This window comes from Lagenorhynchus albirostris, chromosome 4 (assembly GCF_949774975.1).
Source record: "Lagenorhynchus albirostris chromosome 4, mLagAlb1.1, whole genome shotgun sequence".
NCBI lineage: Eukaryota > Metazoa > Chordata > Mammalia > Artiodactyla > Delphinidae > Lagenorhynchus > Lagenorhynchus albirostris.
In genome coordinates, this window is record NC_083098.1 from 147,497,735 (window position 1) to 147,518,636 (window position 20,902).

Consider the following 20,902-nt stretch of genomic DNA (forward strand, 5'->3'; position numbering starts at 1 on the left):
GCCAGAGCGAGGCAGGGCATGCGTGGGTGGGATCTGCATGGCCGTCCTGGGGGACCACTGGGTCGGGGAGCAGGCCATGAGCAGGGGCTGAGAAGGAGCCCCACTGAAGGGCCGCTCCAGACAGATCTGCCTCTGGTCCAGGCGTCCAGGCCCAAGCTTGGACCGTCATAAGGGCTGGACAACGCGACCCAAGGCTGAGCTGTGTCCTGAGTCAGTGGACTGCAGAGGGTTGGCTGGACCTCGCCCCAGGCACCGTGACAGAGACGGTGCGAGATCAGAAGTTTGCCCCCATCCGTGGGTCCTGCTGGTCCCTGAAGACCCTGCTGGGGTCTCGGAGCTGTGGAGGCGGGGCCTTGGGACAGCCAGGGAGGGGGCATGAGTCCCGCCCAAGTCCCGCAGGGAGGAGTTAGCACTGGTCTGTGTCCTTGGCCGGAACTCTGTGGGGCTCATCCTGGCCCCTGTCCTCGCTCTCTGCTGGGTTGGGGGGCAGACTTGCCCCACAGGGCTCCCCCATCCCAAGTTTCTGGGCCTTCACCATCCTGGCCGAGCCAGATATCCCCTCTGGACCCCATTTCCTGATATTCCTTGCAGCTGTGTACAGCCAAATAACGAAGGTCTGGCAAAGGAGATGTGAGTAAAAGTGCTGGACAGAGCTTTGGGCGGGCTCCTTGAAAGTAGCTGACTCGCCTGGGAAAAGCACCCCCTGTCCTTCGCGTTGCTTTTTTTCTGCTTCCTGAACAGAGGCGTGATGGCTGGGGCTCTGGCAACAGCTTGAACCATGAGGCGACCTTGAGACAGAAAGCCATGTGCAAGGAGCTGCAGAAGAAGGACAGAGATGCCTGGGTCTCCGATGACTGTGGAGACCCAGACCGCCCTGGTTGGCCACCTGCAACTCTTGTCTCATGAGAGACATGTGAACGCCTGACTTACCGAAGCCACTTTTGTTGTTGCTGGTGGTGTTTCGGTGGTGTGTGCAGCCAGCGCAATTCCTGAGTGAGGCAGGAACCAAGGAGGATCCACCGTGTGTGGAAGCAGCTGCTAGGGAGGCCTCGCTTGTTCCGGGACAGAGCAGAGGCTCGCAGGGCCAGTCCTGTGGGGCGTTCTACAGTGGGAGGGTCTGTTTCACCCAACAGCTGAGGTCAAGGTTACTTGGCTGTGCTCTATTACTGGCAAACACAGTGGCTTTTATGAGGCATTGACTTGTTTTTTAATACAACGTAAGGAAACGTGGGGACAGAGAAAAGGGGGCGGAGACAGGACGGTGGGTGGGAGAGGACAAGTGAGGTGGAGCTTCCCCCGAGCCAGCTGGGGAGGAAGGGCCCCCCTCACCGGGTCCGCTCCGGCCTCCCCACCCAGCCCGCCCGTCTGGGCTCAGCCTGGCTGAGAGCGCCGTGCTCTGCAGTGTCCCCGCCTCATCCCCACTCCCAGGACCACGTGGGTCGCCCGCACGCGTTTGGATGTGGGAGCTCCCGTCTCCAAATCACTTCCTCATGGGTCAGGGAGATGCCGGGGTCACCCCCGAGGTGCCGCATCCCCTCCCGGGGGTGCACTTCCGGGAGGGGTCCTCCTTTGTTCAGGTGCAGAGAGCAAGGCGCTGTCAGCCTCACGGTGCAGGGGAAGCGAGGGGGGGTTGCGCCGGCCGCCTGCCCTAGAAGATGTGCCAAAGGAAATCCTCGCAACAGACCAGAGGAGCCCGGGACCTCCGCAGGAGGAGCGACGGGGACAGCCCAGCAGAGGTGGGCGAACATGAAGGGCCCCGTCCCCCGCGTCCTCTGAATTCTGAGTGATGGTTGGAGCCAAACTGCACGCGGCCCACGTGGCTCCCGGTGAGCGGGAAGGAAACAGTGAAGATGACAGTGTCACAAAGGGGGCAGGAGAGGACAGAAGGGGGCAAGGCTTGCACACGTCTTGGGGGTACCCTGTGTCTGAATAACACCCCAGAAGCTCTGGAAAGGGACCCCCTCAAAATCACGAAGGTGAATCTGTAAACGACCCCCAAAGTCGAGGAGCCGCTCTCCTGCGCTTTTCCTGAACCAGTAGCCTTGGCTTTCGGGTTAGACCCGTGACCTGTGTGGCATTAATTTGGGGTGTGCTACGAGGAAGGAGGGGAGTCCGTCTGTTTCCAAAGACTTTCCTTCCCCCATTAATAAGCATTGGTGTCTTGTCAAAAGTAAACATGCCACGTTTCTACACGTCCACTTCTGGATTCTGTTCTGTCCTGCTGTCTGTTGGTCCGTCTGTCTCACTGCAGCTTTGCAGTAAGTCTTGACATCAGTCTTTCCCTTCCCTTCAAAAATTTCAGGCCAGGTTTCAAACATGTTTTACAAAAGATGCCATTGGCACTTTGATTGGGATTTTGTGCTAAAGCTACACCAGTTTGGGGAGAATTTCCATCCTGATGGGACTGAGTTTTCCAACCCACAGACACAGTCGGTGTCTCCATTTACTTGCCTTTAATTTCTCTCCATTATCCATGTGGAGGTCTTGCACATGCGTGTTTTGTTAAATTTATTCTCATGTATTTTATTTTTGGTGCTAATTTAAATAGATTAAAATTTTTCATTTTCTAATTGTTTACTAGTAGCTTGCAGAAATACAATTGCATTTTGTGTATTGACCTTGTGACCTTGCTAACTCTATTTGTCAGTTCTAGGAGCTGTTTTCGGGATCCCTTCACGTATTAGTTACCTGTTGCTGTGTAACAAATTACCCCTAAAACCTGTTTGCTTTAAGCTTTTTATGATCTCACGGCTTCTGAGGGTCAGTAGTCTGTGTGTGGCTTAACTGGGGGCCTCTGGCTCGAGGGCTCACAAGGTTGTAGCCAAGCTGCTGGCTGGGGCTGTGGTCTCACCTGACTCCCCCCGCCACCAGGCATGGCAGCTGCGCCCCCGGCGTGAGTGGGCCAGTTCGGAGGGGAAGGGGGGCGCCCCACAACGGAGGCCAGTCTTTTACAGCCGAATCTCGGAAGTGGCGTATTTCTGGTCCCCACATCCGGCCCACACCGAAGGTGTGAGCGTCGGGGGCCACCTTGGAGGCTCCCTCCGGGGTAGGGCTGTGCGTAAGGAATTTCATCCTTGAATAAGCTGTCAGGTTTTGAAACAAGATTATGACGTGATCGTTCTAGGCAGAGCTGTTTCCCAAAACGTAAAGATACTGAAACACATTCTGAAATATGAAAGGACCCCGAGAAAAATCCCTCCCCCTACGTCTTCTTCCTTTAAAAACTACTGAAGGATGTTCACCTGAGAAATGAATCAAGTTAGGAATAATCGAGAGATGGAGAAACGGAGGTTTCTCTTTCAGGCTCCGTTGCTCTTTATTTTAACAGCTCTGATGGGATGCGAGGGGCTCGAGGACAGCGCCCTCTTGTGGCGTTTCTCTGGCTGGCACCCGCTGCTTCCGGCCGCCGGCACATCCCGGTGGGGTAACGGCCCGGTCCTGACAGCAGTCCTGCCGGGGCCTCGGCTGCGGGGTGAGCGTCTCGGAGCAGGTCTGCCTGCTGCTCTCACTGTCCCTGGGCCGACAGGCCTCAGCCTTTCCGGGGTGGTGTGGCCGGTGTCCTGGAGACTCTGTAGCCTCCTCCCCATTGCGTTTCTGCCTCAAACATGTACGAGACATCCCTTCCCTGCACTCAGTGACGTCCACACCGACGGGACTCCCGGGGTCCTACACCCCTCGCACAGGGGTCGCGGCCAGTCCACGGGGAGGTGGGAGGCCTCGGGCAGGTAGGTGGTGGGGCTGGGCACGGGCTTGGGGCACACGTCCTCGTGCCCTCCGTCAGCCCGAGTCAGGCTCTCAGCCTCCATCCCCGGCCTCCAATCCAGTTCACGTTTTTAATGCAAATATAACCAACATATAAATTTAAAAACACAGTAAATCAACTATACTCCAATAAAAACTTTTTAAAAGTTAAAAAAATAAAACAAAAACAAACGAAAATGAAAACACAGGATGCCCGTTTATGAGTCACGAATGAGGAAAAAGCAAAGAAGCCGTAACTCCTAAGCCAAACGGCAGAAGCAGAGAGACCAGGAAGCAGCATAAACAGCACCTGCAGAACACTGTGGATGTGAGAGCAAATACACGTCATGACCCACGCGCCCTGTGGAAACGTAACGGCCGTGTCTGTGTCCGACGCCGGGACCGTCTGCCAGTGCAGCTGTTGCAGGGGACAACCCGCGCTGGGCAGCCTGCCCCGACCCGCTCTCGGCCGCCAGGCGCTGCGCTCGCGTCCTCCTTCCCACTGTTCTGTTGGTGCTGGGGCCGCCATCTGCTTCCTGCTGGAATCCCGACGTTACACCTGCAATGAACTTCAGGGAGAGGTTACACATGAAGGAGAGTAAAACCATGCTGGGTAAGCACTGAGCTACAACGGGAGGTCAGGTAAGATAGCGGTACCAAGCCGGATGCGTTATCCTTTTCTGTGTAATAAGTCACCCCAAACCGAGCAGCTGGAGGAACAGCCATTACCTCATGGCTTCCGAGGGGCAGGGGTCAGGGGGCAGCTTGGCTGATGGTTCTGGGCTGGGCTGGAGCGAGGCGGGGCATGCGTGGGTGGGATCTGCGTCGCCCGAAGGCTTGAGCGGGGTGGGGTCTCCCAGGCCCCTCGCTCACCTGCTGCTTCCGCCCACGTGGGCCTCGGCAGGGGCTGGAGGCCGCCCTCTCCTTCGCTCTCCGGTCACCACGTCCGGGCCACCCTCCGGCCTGGGGGGGCGCGGGTAGGTACCCTGTCTGGAGCAGGAGAGTCTGCAGGCCTGTACAAATGTCCATAGGCCAAGTATGATTAAAGGTAGAAAGCATGAGAATGGAGCAAAAGTAAACTTATATTGACCAGAGGTAAACTCCACAATGAAGAGACTGGAGTGATAAACTTCTATGGGGTGAGCAATACAGCATCAAAGTATTTAAAGAACCCTTAAAACAACAGCAAAGAAAACACGATAGGGGGCTTCCCTGGTGGCGCAGTGGCTGAGAGTCTGTCTGCCGATGCAGGGGACACGGGTTCGTGCCCCGGTCCGGGAGGATCCCACATGCTGCGGAGCGGCTGGGCCCGTGAGCCATGGCCGCTGAGCCTGCGCGTCCGGAGCCTGTGCTCCGCAACGGGAGAGGCCGCAGCGGTGAGAGGTCCGCGTACCGTAAAAAAACAAACAAACAAAAAAAACACACGATAGGGACACAATTGTGATGAAAGTCTTTGACCAGATCAGGGCATAAAAATTCACACATGTACATAGGATTCGAATAAAATTATCCAGAGGTAATTTAACAGACACACATATATATGCATCAAACTTCCTGCTCTACATTCAGAAGACCCTCATTTCAAGCGATTAGGGAACATTTACTAAAAGGAGGTATCTAGTGGCCCACGAAGACCATCTCGATAAATTCCTCAAACAGAAGAGACGCCGTTTATAGTCTCTGGCAGTGTGACACTCGGAGTCACTAACAGAAGCTGAAACGACTCAACACGCTCACACCATCGAACAAGCTCATCTCTTTCTTTCTCCCCTAAATATCCATTGACTCAAAGAGGAAACAAAAGCCCATCGTTAAGGGCAGTTTAGAACATGGTGACACTGAGACTGTTACACATCAAAACTCAGGAGCTCGGGTGTTTGACGAGGATCTTTTAAACAGAAAAGGACAGTAATGCACTGCCTTCGAAGCCCTCCTGTGCGCCTCCCCGCCTGGCGCCCCGGCCAGCTCACGCGCTGCAGCGTTTGCGGCGCCCTGCTCAGCCCCGGATGCCCCCGCGCCCCACCCCGTGGCATTTCCAGCCTCAGATGCGGAGCTGAGTGAGTCTCCCGTGCAGTGCAAGGAGCTTCTCCTTCCCGGTCGGTGCAAGGCCTGCCTCTTATATTTTACTTAATTTTATCTCATTTTTCTCTTTGGTCTCACTGTCCCCTGATATCCAGTCTCTCCTTCTTCCCTCGTTGGAGCCCATCTCCCCGCCTTCCTGGGGTCCGGGTGGGGTGCCCCCAGGTCCAGCGCTCCAGGGAGGGTGAACGGCAGAGCCAGGAGCCTGGCCCGATGGCCAGAGGCCCAGCAGCTCGAGCCTTGAGTTGCGGTCAGCTGGTCTCTGTCCTTCAAATGCCGGCCCCCGGCCCCTCCCCGGCCTGGGCACCTGCTGGCCTGTGTCTTCGCTGTGTGGCCAGCTCGGAGGGGCAGGGCGAGGCGCTGGTTCTGGACAGATGGCGGTCTTCGGTGTTCGCGGAGCCTGTCTTTGCGAGTCCGCCTGCTGGCGAAGACCCGCTTGTCCCACCGTCGGCAACGCTCGCGGCGCCTTCGAGGCTGTCCGCGGATAGACGTGCGCGGATGGACGGGCCCTGCCTTCTCGCTTCTGCTCACCCGTGAGCGAGCCCTCTTCCTGCCCCTCCGGGGCCGCGTTTCCGCTCCTGTGCTTTCGGTGGTGATTCTGCGGCTTCCGCGGCCTCCGGCCGAGGGCTCTTCACATCCAGAGTCCTGAGCGCGGGAGGCCGGGACGTGCCCCGCGGAGGAACCCGTGTGCTGGGGAAGCTCCGTCCGGGCCGAGGGACAGCGCTGCCGGCCGGGTCAGTGCTTAACGAGCCAACGACGGTGTCTGTTCACTAAGTGGTCTTTTGTGTTGACTCATCGGGGAAAACGCCATGACGAGAGGCTGGCAGGAAGCATCCCGGTGTTTCCCGGGAGCGGCGGGTGAGTGCTTGCGGGTCCAGAGATTCCGAGCTTCTGGGGACGATAGAGCACGCTGGCCACGAGCAGCGAGGAGGCCACGAGCAGCGAGGAGGCCACGAGCCGCGAGGAGGCCACGAGCCGCGAGGAGGCCACGAGCAGCGAGGAGGCCACGAGCAGCGAGGAGGGGCCGCTTTGGCTCAGATGTGGCCTCTGGCGCGTCCCTCCTTTCCCACGGCCTTTGTGGTGACGATCCACCTGTGGCTGCGTTCCCCCCACCCCCGGTGTTCTGGGACGACTTCCACTGCCCTCATTCCTTCCCCTGGTGGCAGACGTCTGGCTGCTCCGACTCCGCAAACGTCAAGCCCGCCCGTGGCGGGGCTCCCGGGACCCTGGCGGTGCGGGCCCGGGAGTGGGACTGCAGGCCCGGCATCCGCACGGGCTCTGGGACCTGCTGCGCAGCTGCTCCGGTGGCCGGGCTCTGCCAGCGTCGGCTCTGGGCTGACCTCAGAAGCCCACCATTCCGCAGGGCACCGAGTGTGTCCGATTCTGCGTTTATCTGGTTCCTGGCTGGGTCGGCCTCTTGGTGAGCGGCTTAGCCTGCCGGCTCTCCCCTACGTCATTTGTCTGCCCAGTTACTCTGTTGGGTTCTCCAGCTTTTTCGCATCAATTTCCAAAACTTGCTGGCGTGGCCTCAGCCCCTAGATCTTTGCGTCTGGCCTGAGCTGGGAATGCAGCTGTATTCTTCTTTCTCTGTATAATAATCCAATCCCCTTTCATACCTAGTTTTTAAGCGATTTAACAAAACAATAAATAGATGTTGAACTTTACCAAACACACTTCCTGATCCTTTGAGATGCTCGTGTCATTTTTCTCCCTTTGGCCCTCGATGGAGCTGAGTCACTTTGACACACGAAGTACGAGGTGTCATTTAGAACACGCCACTGGGTTCGGTTAGAAGAGCTTCATTTAAAATGAAAATGTACTTGTGGTCCATACATGTATGCCTGTGTGCACACACACATCTGCACACATACACGCGTCTGTATATGCACACACACCTGTATAGGCACACACATCTGTACACACATGTGCCTGCCCTGCACACACAGATCTGTATACATACATGCACCTGTACAAATGTGTACACACGTCTGCACACACACACACACCTGTACGCACGTGCCTGTGCACACACAAATCTGTATATGTACATAGTCTGTACACACGTGTACACACATCCACACGTACACACATCTGAACATACACACAGGTACACACACATGCCTGCACACATCCCCTCCACATCTGATTTTTTTCAGAGCCGTCTGTGTGCCCTTATTTTGGTGTAGGGCCATCACCTCGGTTCGCAAGGTAGGGACTGCCCTCTTCTGTTTCCGGAACGGCCTGTGTCAGGCAGTGAGAGAGGCCTGGGGGGTTCGGGGTCTTCGGTGGGGGGGTGCCAGCCTCTGGATAAGGGTCTGGAGCTCCGGCCCCACCCCTCCCCCCAGCCTTGGTCTCCCAATCTGATGTTCCCGACACTCGTATCACCGGGTGAGGGTGCTTTCTGTGGCCCTTCCTTGGGGATCCGCTGCTGCTCGCGGGCAGCAAAGCCCCCTCCAGCCCAAGTGGTCAGCTGAGGGCCGGGAGCCCTTGGGGCTTGCCAGTGGGCATGGATGGAGGTCGGGCACAGATGCCCCGAGAGAGTTTCTGGAAGGGTTGGTCCATGCGAGACATGCCCGCTGGCCTGGAGCCCAAACCAGGGGCAGAAGACTGTGCTCATCCCCTGGGCTCAGCACTGGTGTCGCCTCCCCCAGGAAGCCTTCCTGGATGCCCAGCTGGCATCTGTAATGACTTAGAGGCTCCTGGTGCCTGGCCTGCCTCTTCCTGGAGGTCATGTAGGTGTGAGGAGGCTAGAGGGCATCTGCGTGTAGGTGCCAGGCACGGGCAGCAGCCGGGAGCTCAGAACCGCGATGGGGAGGCTTCTCTCCGCTCCCAGAACCAGGCCAGGTCAGGTGGAGCCCACAGCGCTGAGAAGATGCTGCGACTCGAAGAGAGAGCCTGGCGTGGCCTGAGCCCTCGGGTCCTGGGGAGAGCCTTGAGGTGAGTGCGTGTGTGCGTGTGCATTCCTGTGTTATCGGATTTGTGCCGTTGGGCACGTGTGTGTGTCTGGCGTGTTTGTTGCAGGACAGCATGCGTACATGTGGGGTGCCGCGTGCTCATGTGTCTGTGTGTACAGGTGGGAGTCTGTGATGGTGTGGGGTGATGTCCACGTGTGCGAATCTACTGTGTGTGCACGTGCCGTGTGCATGTGCTAGTGCGTGCATGCGTGTTCATGCTTGTGCACAGGCGACACACGTACCCACCTGCTCCAACATCTGTGCACGTGGGTCACTCAAACACGCTCAGACGCACAGGCACCTTTGTGCCGTGTACATTTTCACGTGTGTATGCATGCACGTGTGTTCACGTGAGCATGATTGTGTGTGCTGTGTGTGCGTGAGCGTCGAGGGGCCTGGCCGTGGGCACTGGTGGGCGCCCGGGCTGGGCGTCACTTGGCCCCTCGTGGGCTTCTCCGGAGGGACCTTGTGTGGGACCCCACGGCACAGAGACCTTCACCTTCACGGGCAGTGCCGTCTGACGCCCTGCGTGACCTGGTGTAAAGCGATCCCCACTTCAGATAAATACAAGATGCGTCAAAAGATTTAAGGCACCTGCTGTGTATTTAAAAGAATTATATCTTGTTTATGGTTGCGTATAAAACGCACAGCTGATTTATACAGCGGCTGGTCCATCGCGGAGGAAATCTCATTTCAATCATAGACGGCAGGATTTGATTTAAGAATTCATTCTTTAATGGGTCCGCAATGTTCAAATTTAAACCCATTCAATTCATCAGCCAACTATTCAATATGGGCACAGGGAACTCATTTGGGCAACAGAGACTTTTAATATAAATTTTCCGGGAGATTTCTCCATCGATTCCGCAGTTTAGTGCAAAATGATTTGTGCGATACATTCTCGGGGATCAATGCTACTGGTCAATGGCTCCTAGAAAACGCCTCCCCCGCCCAGCGCGGGTCAAGGAGCTCTGGCTCTCGGGGAGCTGTTCCCACGGCAGGCACGGCTGAGTCATCCCACCTCTGTGCATGTGCCCACTGCCAGCCCACTGGGGGGCCGCCTCCCCATGCGCCCACCCGGGGTGGGCAGGGGCCCCCTCTCCGCTCCGCACTGGCCTGCCGTCCCCTGAGCTGAGGAGACCCCCTCGGTGGACCTGCTCTGCTTGGTGTAGCCACTGTCCCCTTGGGCCCTGGTGCCCCTCTGTCTCGGTGCCCAGCAGGGGTGCACACAGCCAGGGAAGCCGGCTGCCCACTCACGGGCCCAGACCACCTGTGCCGGCCAGTGGGTCACCCCCCGGGAGCTGGTGAAAGGCATTTAGGGCCAGGCCAGAGTTGCCCTTCGTAGCCAGTGTCTGGGTCTGGGGGTTGGTCTCTGGGACAGACGGTGGGGTAGGTGGATCGCTGGCAGCAAGGCGTCAGACTAGGGTGGCCTGGACTGGAGCCTGCCAGCAAGAGGGTCTCGGGGGGCACAGGGACTGGACCCCTCAGCCCCCATACCCTGGCCCAGTCTGAGCAAGTAAATAGGGGTGCCCCCTTCTACACGCCTGGCCGGGCCGAGTGCCAAACTGCTCGCCGGACAGCACGGGTCCTTCTCCTGCGCCCCCATGTCCCAGGCGAGGGGCTGGGCCTCAAGGACCTGCCCAAGGTCGCAGGCAGGTTTCAGAGCCGCGCCACAGGCACGAGGGGCTCTGACCTCTGGGCGGCTGAGAGGGCCCTGCTGAACGCTGCTGCCGAGGGGTAGGGGTGCCTCCCGGGGGGCTGGGGCAGAGGTGGGCGGTGTGCAGGCCGGTGTGCTGAGTAGGACAGGGCAGGACAGCCAGCCCAGCACCCAGACGGCTGCAGCGTGGGCAGCTGGGAGGGCACGTCCTGGTGGGGCTCTGCGATGGCTGAGGGGTGGGTGGGACATGACGGTGGCCCCTCGCTGACGGCTGACCGTGAGCACTGAGGGCCGGACGCGGTGAGCCCTGGGGGCAGGTCCTCAGGCCTGGCACCCCTTCCCCTGACCTGCCCCACCCTGCCTGGGGGGTCCTGCTGCCCAGCCCTCTGCTCCCTGTGTCCTCCAGACCCCTCCCCAGCCTAGTGTTGGGGTGTCCCTTGCTGCTCCGGTCCCCCACACTGGGGCTCCCCTGGGTCCTCAGGTCACTCCCTCGTGGACACTGGGCACCCCTCACGTCCTTCCTGAGAGCCCAGTTCATCCCCCCGTCCCTTCACCTGTTCCTTCCCTGGCTGGCTCAGCCCACACTCATCCCTGCTCCCTCTGCCCTGGGATGAGCCAGCAGGCCTCCCCTCAAGCAGCTCTGGGCCTGGGGGGTTGGATCTGCAGGACTAACCCCACCCCTCCCTGACCAGGAGCGGAGAGCTGGCAGGCCGAGCGGGGAGCGGGCTTCGGGGTTGCTGCGCGGGCACGGTTGCCCCTGGGCTCTGTTCACTGGGGGTGGGCAGTGGTCCGGCCCTGGGAGGGTCCTGGGGAAGGACGGGCCCCTGCGTGCTGCAGCGAGGAAGGGCACGGACGGGCTGGCAGGGAGCCCAGCAGCCATGATCTGGGGGTCACGGGTGACCACAGCTCAGGGAGGCCACGGTGAATGCGGCTGGGCCTCAGCGAAAATCCAGGCTTCGAGGGAGGCTGGGTGGGTGCAGATCCGGGCCTCCCGGTGAGAGCGAGGGGTATAGGGAGATGTGGCCCTGCGTCCTGGGGTGGGTGGGCCCCAGGCAGGGGACAGACAGTCCCTGCAAGGAGCCCAGGCGAAGGTCCTGGCCATTCACTAGCTCAGGCGCCGGCCCCGCAGCCCTGTGATCTTCCCGCTACCGCAGAGCTCGAGGGGAGTACCAGTCAGGCCAGCAGATGCGCGGAGGCCACCCCGGCCCCGCCCGTGGCCCTAGGCACGGGGATACTCCAGGAATGAAAAGCACAGCCGTATCGATTTCATTTCCAAATTATTAATCAACTTCACAGCTCAACAGGAATATTGTATTGTTCAGCTTGGGCAGGTCCAAATGGCTCTCCCTCAGGCGCGGCGCAGGGGCCGGTGAAGGACACGGTGATAAACGTCCCGGCCCCCACGGAGGCCGCTGTGCGCCCACCGGGCCAGGTGGGTGCTGGGAGGGGCCTGGGATCGGAGCAGTGCAAGTGGCACTGCCAGACCCTTGGCATGGGACCCCGACCGGGGGCTTCTGTCCCCTTTCGGAAACCTGGGCGGGTGGGTGGAAAGGCCCCGCTAAGTGCCTCGTGCCCCAGAACCCTGCCGACTGCCCTGGTGTGCCGCCCGCCCTCTGTGTCCCGCCGGCCTCCGTGGCCGGGCTTGGGGGCCTCTCTGTCCCCCTGTCTGCCCGTCTGGGTTCTGTCTGACTCTCCTTCTCTCCCGGCCTGTGGTTCTCAGAGGGTCACGTGGCACCTGCTGTGTCGTCACAGACCCCTGCCCCTGGGGTGGACTCAGCACCGGCTCACCGAGCCCCGTTCCCAGGAAGCAGGGCCTCCACCAACCCCGCGGAGCGGAGGGCGTACGGGGCAGGGGCCCCGGACACAGCGGCAGCAACGATTCAGGGTGTGACGGGGCGGGGCCCCGGGCGGAGGCGGGGAGTGGGAGGGGGACAGTGGGGGCTTGGGGTGACTCGATTTCCCCACGGCGTGTGAATCAGGAGACCATCAATTTCGGCCTTATGTGAACACACCAGGTACTGGGAAACACCAGTCTGTCAGGAATTCGCGGTCGTCATTTCTAGCGATTTTGTTTTGTTGAAAGTCGCCTTGGCTTTTAGCAATACAACCGGAAGCACATCCGAATGAAAGGGTTTGTGTGGAGAATTCGCTCTCAGATAACCTGTGGGTGAGGGTAGAGACGAAACCAGATTCCTGAATTGATAGCTGTTGAAGGGCGATGGGTACCTGGGGTCCTTTATACAGACCTTGCTACTTTTATGTGTGTGTTAACATTTCCATAATAATGCAGATAAACGCAAATCAAAACCCCTCTGATATACCACTCATGCCCAGGAGGATGGCCGCTGTCAAAAACAAAAACAAAAACAGGGAATTCCCTGGCAGTCCAGTGGTAAGGACGCAGAGCTCTCGCTACCGTGGCCCTGGGTTCAGTCCCTGGTCGAGGAACTGAGATCCCGCAAGCCGTGTGGTGCAGCCCAAAACACAAACAAACACCCTCCCCAAAAAACCCAAACCGAAAAAGCCCAAAAAACAGAGAACAGCAAGTTCTGACGAGGAAATGGAGAAATTGACACCCTTGGCGCTGTCGGCGGGAATGTAAATGGTGCAGCCGCTGAGGAAAACGGTATGGAGGTTCCTCAAAACATTAAACATAGAATTAACATACGATCCAGCAATCCCACTCTGTGGTTTATACCCCAAAGAATTGGAAGCAGGGTCTTGAAGAGATGTCCGTACACCTGTTTCATGGCAGCTGTTGTTCACAACAGCTAAGACATGGAAGCCACCCAAGTGTCCAGGGAGGGATGGATGCAGTCCGTCCACATGGTGGAATAGGATTCACACTCAAAAGGAAGGGAACTCCGACACCTGCTGTGACACGGATAAACCTGAGGACATTCTGCCCTGGTATCTAGAGGAGTCAAATTCATAGAGACAAGAGTGCACTGTGGGCGCCAGGGGCTGAGGGAGAGGAGGGGGAGTTAGCGTTTGCTAAGTACAGAGGTGTTCATGAGAGGGTGAAACAAGTTCTGTGAGGACTTCCCTGGTGGCGCAGTGGTTAAGAATCCGCCTGCCCATGCAGGGGACACGGGTTCGAGCCCTGGTCCGGGAAGATCCCACATGCCACGGAGCAACTAAGCCCGTGTGCCACAACTACTGAGCCTGCGCTCTAGAGCCCGCGAGCCACAACTACTGAAGCCCGTGTGCCACAACTACTGAAGCCCATGTGCCTAGGGGCCAGGTGGGGCTGGGGGGTGGTGTCTGCACACCAGGAGGAGGGTCTGGCTGAGGAGAGGCGGAGGCGGGAGGAAGCAGAACCTGCCCAGGAGCCCAGAGAGCAGGTGCAGCCCGAGGGGCGTGGGCTCAGCCCAGGGGCGTGTGGTGTGGGGGTGGATGCCAGCCCCCCTCCATGTGGCTTTAGGCGGAGACTCTAGGGCATGCCTTGCACTTCCTGGGGCCTCCCGGGGTCCGGCGGGGATGTGCTGGCCTGGGAGGCTGGGGGTGATTCTTCCTCTGGAGGCCTCGCCTCGACCCCGGGACCAGCCGAGCTCTCTGCCTCCCCGGGCACCCCCTCTTGCCTGCAGTGACTTCCGTGTCCTCCTCCGTGTGAATTCGGGGCTGCGGCACCCCTGGCCCCAGAGGCCCCTTCCAGGAGGGACCCTCCCCTGCTGGAGCCCCACCTGGCCCCGCCCTCCCCTGCCTGCACAGTGGGGTCTTCCAGAGGAGGTGGAAGCCGGGGTGGTGCTGGACCCGGAGCGGTCCAGGGCGTGTGGCCTGGATGACACACCTGCTGGGGCGATACGGGCAGCGGCGGGGGCGCTGGGGTGCCACAGGCCTGGAGGCTTCTGCCCTGGGCGGGGGCCCTTGGTCCAGCATCGGGGGGGCACATGTTGTGACTTCTCTTCTTACTCTTCAGGTTGCTTCAACCCTTTCTTCTGAGGGGCCCTCTGGGTCACATCGCGTGGCGGCAGAGGTGTGCAGAGCGCTGTGCGCAAAGGACGCCCACCCCGCGGGATGGCCTGAGCCTCCCACCGGGACTGCTGCCGGGAGGTGGGTCCCACCCGCCGAAGCAAAGCCAGACTGTCCCAAGCCTGGGGGGGGGGCCCAAGACCACTCTCTCAGGGCTGCCCCGTACTCGGGGGGGCGGAAGTGCCTCTGCCTGGCCGGCCTCACGGTGGGGCTGCCCGGGGGTGCCGGGATCCAGGGGACCAGGGCTGGCAGGAGGTGCAGTGGAGGAAGATGCTGTGCTGTGCGTGGCCACAGGCTCGGCCCTGCCCCCAGGACCCCTGGGTCCTGCCCGTCCGGCCTCCCTGCCACGCAGGTGGCAGAGCCCGAGGCTCTGGCCACCACAGGCCTCGGCGGCGGCTCTCTCTCCCGCCCGCTGTGCCCGCGGCCCTGACCCCGAGGGGCCCCTTGTCCCCTGCAGAGGGGCGCCCCCCCCCCCCGGCTGTGTGGCCGGCCTGGCAGGTGCTCGTGGGTGAGGCGGGGCCGGGTTCAGCCCACTCTGCTTCCCTGGGTGCGACAGATGGGGTTCAAGGGAACACCATCGCCCAGCACTTTCTGCTCAAGCCCCACGCCCACGTCCTTCCCCAGATGCCGGCCTGTCGTCCCCAGCCCTCCCCAGACCCTGTTGGAGAGCTCAGCTTCTGCAGATGGGAGGGACTTCCTCTCGGCCCTGAGAGCCCACCTGTGCGGTTCCAGTGGGTCCTGGAAGGCAGCAGGCTGAGGGGCCGGAGCAGCAGAAGGGCGGCCGCGGCCAGGCCATCCCCGAGGACTTGGGCTGAAAGGCGCCCCCTCCTGCAGCCTCCCTCCTGCCGCCCCAGGGGAGGGGCCGAAACCGTTCCCTCTCCCCCACCCCCGGTGTTGAAGCGAGTCAATTTTTTCAAACCACATTTGCTGTCTTATTGTTTATTTTCGGGCAGCAGCAGCAATTTTCGATACCCACCTCAGATATGGCTCGGGTCACCTGTCATTCCAGAAAGGTCAGCGATTCATTTAAAGTTTCATCACTCTTCCCATAAGCAGGCAAACCCCATTTCACCTGCCACAGCCTTCGTGTGGGCCACAGACCGGCTGGTTGTCTCCTTCCTGTCCCGCAAGTGCACAGCAAGGCCGTCACCCACGCGGGGGGGCCGCACCCACGCCCGCCCCGGGCTCCCCCAAACACGCTTTCACTTAGAGGCAGCTCTGGGGCCGGGCCCCAGCCTGGCCCTTCCCGCGCCGGCTCTTAAGATGGAATCGTCCAACTGTGAGCCCCTCAGCCCGCTGCCCTGAGGCAGGTGCCGGGGTGGAGCCCGCAGACTGCCCGTGAACCAGCCATCCACCCTCGGGCCCAGGATGTGACGGGAGGCTGACGCAGGTGGGACTGGGGTCTGGGGCTCCGAGGGCCATGGAGCCTCCCGAGGTACTCAGTGGAGGCCCAGCGTCATCGTGGCGACTGGGGCGGGGCTGTGCTGACGGCCCCACGGTCAGGTCAAGGATGGGGTTGGGGGGGCGGCTCTCGCGTCCCAGAGGACAGGCAGCCCCAGGCCTGGGTGGCCCTTGTCCGGCTGCCCCCAGGTGTGGCACTGGGTGTTCTCTGGAGGCCTCTGGGCTCTTCCCGCATCTGGGAGCTTCCTGCCCCCTCTCCACCTCCCTGTAGGGTGGGGCCCCCAAGGGCAGGCTATGTCCTGGAGTGCCCAGTGTGCAGAGCCCCGCACAGCCTGAGCCTGACAGATCTCTGTCCATCTGTCTTGTTTACGCCCCACCTGCTGCAGGAGGACAGCACGAGACAGGAAGGTTCGACGTAAGTGGTGGGCGCGCGCTGGGGCAGTGGGGCCGTGGTGAGCACGTGGGCCACGGCGGCCGGAGAGTAAAGGGAACCCAGCAGGCTGCTCTCCGTGCCCCCCCAGGGCCACTCCGGCGGCTGGGCAGCTAGACTTGGCCTGCGCGCCTGCCTGGTGGGGTAGGCTTTGCATCCCAGGGCCGCCCGGTCCTGAGGCGCGGTGGATGGGGGTGCGTGTGAGTGGGGGCCCCCCGGGACGGCAGTGCCTCCCCGCATCCCTCACCGAGGCCCTCCTGGACTGGGGGCCGTGTTGGGGGGGATTGCTCCCCTCCTGGCCCTGCCCGCCGGTACAGGTGGTGTTTCCGGCTCCTTCTGGCTTGGCGGGCTGCCACGCCCACCTGTCCACACAAGGGGCCGCCTCCTTGGTGGGCTCCTGGGAGGGTGGTGAACACACAGCCCCTGCCCGCCCCGCCCAGGCCACAGCCCTTCCCTACAGAGGACCCACCCCCTCTCCCGACTCCAACTCCTTCTGGGGTCCTGTGGCCTCCCCCCACGTCTATGCCCCAGCCCCCCCGCTCCCTGATGCCCCAACTCCCGGGGCACGGCCCCCCCAGCTAGAGCCAGCCCCCCGCCCTCACCTGCTGGATCGTCCCTTCGCCTCCAATGAGGAGCTGATCAATGTGGCCTCGGCCGCCAGGCTGGGCCACTGACATGGGCCACGAATCGTGGTCGCTGGGCCTGGCCTTCTGCCCCTGGGCTGCCTGGGGCTCAGAGGCCAGCTGCCAGTGCCCCGCGGTCTGGGGAGGCAGGCGAGAGCTTTTCCTGTGACCTGTTCTGGGGGGTGGGGGGAGCCCACCCTGAGATACGGGTTCCACCCACCGTTCCTGACTGGCCCGGGGTGGGGCCGCACCCCCCGGCCCTTGGCCTCATCTGGCCTGGTCCCCACAGGCGGCTTTCTGCCCCTCCTCACGGGGCTGCCACTCAGAGGGGCTGGGGTGGGGGGCCGGGCAGAAGGAGCGGCCTTACAGCCCCCGGGCTGGGGTCACGGAGGCCGAGCCGGGCCCCTCCTGGTGCCTCACGGTCCCCAGGAGGCCTCAGCTTGGCTCTCCTCCCTCTGCCCACACCCACCCAGCCACCCCTGGCTCCTTGCTGCTGCAGGGACCCCCATGGAGCTTCTCCTTCTGGGGCAAATGGCAGGAAACCATGGGGTCCAAAAAGTTAGCTGAGGAGCGAAAGACGTCATATCCCCACGGGGGGCAGACACCTGGGGTGGGGGGATTTGGGGGGAGGTGGAGGCCTGGGCATGGCGGGGGCCTCATGTGGAGGTGGCTGAGGCCTGGCTGAGAGCAGGTGGCTGTGCTTGGTGAGAACGGAGCCGGGGCCCTGCAACAAGGGCGGGGGGGAGGTGTGTGAGCTTGGTGTGTGCCTGGTGAGCGCCCGGCGTGAGCCTGGTGAGCGTCTGGTGTGTGCCCGGTGTGAGCCCGGTGTGTGTCTGGTGTGAGCCTGGTGAGCGTCTGGTGTGTGCCCGGTGTGTGTCTGGTGTGAGCCTGGTGTGTGCCCTTGTGAGCCTGGTGTGTGCCTAGTGAGTGCCCGGTGTGTGCCCGGTGAGTGCCCGGTGTGTACGTGCGAGGAGCACGGCTGCTGAGCTGAGTGTGCTGGCGATGCCACTCCTGGTCTCGCGGAGGGACAGTGGGGTGTGAGCCCTGAGTCACCCAGGGCGAGGCTGGAGGATTCCTTTTAAATATCCCGCCATCAGCACAGTTGTTTCCATTCAGAGGTCAGTCTGCTGCCGGCTAAGGCCTTCGCCTCTAAGCGGTCCGCCGGGGTTCTGAGCGCTGCCCCGCCCCCTGCCGCGCCCTGGCCCGCCCCCGCCGCGCCCTGGCCCCGCCCCCTGCCACGCCCTTGCCCGCCCCCTGCCGCACCCTGGCCCCTCTGGGCCTGATTTCCTCATCTGTGAAATGGGCTTGTGTTCCCATCAGCATCCCTCTGCAGCCCAGGGGACAATCCAGGCAGCGGGGCTCCCGGTTTGCGGGCCCATCCCCCCGTAGGGGGGAGCTTCCAGAAGATTCCAAGTACCCCTCTGGGGCCTGGGGGTGTGGTATGCTCCACTGACCACTCCCACCCTCACTGACCACTCCCACCCTCACCTGCCCCACGCTCGTCTCCGCGTGTGGCCCGACCAGCCCCTCCTCTCCACCTGCTCCACTGGCCAGCGAGCCCCTTCCCCACACAGCCGGCCCTGAGCCCCTGAACCCCCTTGGGTGCCCCAGTCTGTCCCTGCCGGGATCCCTGGTCCTGGATCTTACGCATCTGCTTCCCCGGGGGCTGGGGGCAAGACGAGAGCCTGGGTAGTTGGGGGGTGGTCTACGAGTGAAGGCTGCAGAGCCGACTCCCAGCGGGGTGGGGACTGGGGACGGGGAAAACTGAGACCCCGGAGGGGGTGTGAGACCTTGGGGAGAAGGCCCCTGCCCGGGGGGAAGGCGAGCCCCGCCTGGCCTGAATCAAGGCCCCCCAACCCTCCCGCCTCACACAGAGGCTCCCGCCACGTGCTGCTCCAGGTGGCCCTACGTGCTTCGTGGGTCACACACCCTCCTGCCACCCCCCCACCCAAATATCCACCCCCCACCCTTATACCCATCCGTCCATCGGTGTGTCCACTAACATGCACAAGACACTGAGGGGGCCAGGCCATGGCCCGGTCACTGGGGACCCCAGAGAACACAGCAGGCCCCACAAGCCCACCTCCCCTGCACGGACAGGTGACTGAGCGGTGGAGGGCAGCTCGGGGGCAGGGCTGGGGTCCCTCCTGGGGTCCCATCTGAGCTCCAGTTCAGCTCCAGGGTGCCTCCCTGGCATACGCAGCGCCCACCCCCGCCTGGGCCGCCCCCCAGAGCAGAGGAGGGAAGGCCCGCCCGCTCCCCCCAGCTCGCCCGCAGGTCAGCGCCTCGCGGGCGCCCCTGCCCTCTTACTATCTGTCCTTGGGGACGTCCGCGCACAGCGTGCTCCCTGCCCGAGGGACCCTACCCCGTGTGTCCTGCTGGGGGTTTGGGCGGCTGCCTCTGCCCCCTGCCCTCCAGACCCTCTGGTCTCAGTGATGGAGAGCCGGCCAGGCGAGGAGGGGACAGAGGGAAGCGGCAGGGGAGCCCCTCGCCTGCACGCACCCCCGCACACGCAGAGAGGAGAAGGAAGATAAGTGATGGGTAGTATTTTAAAGCATATTAACCCAATTACAAGTATATTTTTACAATCGTGGCTCCAACATTTATCACGCGGCGTTATTAGCCCCCGGAGCTGGGCTGTGTCAGATGGAGGCTGTGAAACAGGAGCGTTTCATTACGTTCTGCCCGCGTCAGGCGCTCCAGCCTGCGACTCTTAAACCGCATGATTTTATCAAAATCTTCGGAAATTGAAGCAATCACTAAAAGGTGTCGGGGAATTAAAATGTTCTGTCTCGGTGAAAGAGATACACTTCTTGTAACATATATCAGGGGTCTTTTTTTAAAAGACACATTACTATGCAGAGAAAAGGCATCAAACGTAGGAGGGGGCGTTCCAGAACGATCCTGCGACGCGATCGTCACGCTTAAAAGTCGTCTCTGAGGGATGCGCTGCCGGAGCCTCTCTCCGGTGCCTCCCTCTCCCTGCCGGCTTTTACGGTTTTGTTTCTCACCCTCACTAGACGTCTGGGGGTCGAGTCAGCCCCCATCAGCCTCAGGCCTGAGGAATGAAATCCAGGCAGCCCGGGCACTCGAGCGGGGGTCCCAGCCCCTGTCTGCACTCCCCTGGGCTGGGGAGGCTGGTGGGAGGGCTGAGGTTTGGAATCTGCCCCCAAATTTCTCAAAGACACTCAAATGCGGCCGCCCTTCTGGGCCAAGGTCAGTGGGCAGAGCAACGGCCTTGGTGCTGACCAGGGCCGTGCTGCTCCCCACATTCCGGGCCTTGAGTGGGGCTGTTTTCCCGTCTCCCTGGGCACAGCGGGGACCGCCCCAGGGCTTGGAGGGCCCCAGAGCCAAGGAGCGGCCCTCGGTCAGCCGCGTGAGATCCTCAGCTTCGCCGGGGGACCCCTGTGACCTGGAGGGCTGTGGGGGTCTCTGCAGAAGCACAGGCCCTGGGCGGTGACGGCTGCTTCCTCCACGCCCGCCCTGCTCACAAGTTCCGAGGAGGGGCTGGGGGCCGATGCCCGCATGGGGCCCTGTGGTCAGCGCCAGCTCAGACCCTGCCACACGCGGGGTCTGCGGGGTCCAGCCGGCCTGCGAGGAGAAGCCCTGAGCTAGCGGAAGACAGGCCAGTGGTGGTGCAGTGTCAGGAGGGGGGCAGGTGGGGGACGCTGGCCGGCCTCAGGGATGTCATTGACCTGGGGTCTGCAGCAGAGGCTGGACCGGGGGTAGTGGTGGGAGACGCCTGTGGAGGGGCGGCGGGAGGACAGAGCAGGGAGCAGGGACGGGGGATCTGGGTAGCCCGGGCCTGGCCTCGGCCCCGCAGAGGTCACGCAGGAGCTGGGCGTTGCCAGGACACGGGGCTGCCTGGGCGCCTCTGGGCCTTGGGGCTCCAGGGTCCAGCCGAGGTTCCTGCCCAGCACCAGGCCCTTGGCTGCTGTCAAAGAGCTGCGTTGCCCTCTCGAGCCTCTTGATGGACGCTGGACCGAGGCTCCCAGCACCAGCTTTCCAAGGCCGCTGACGGGTGTGTCTCTGTCTGTCTCTCCTT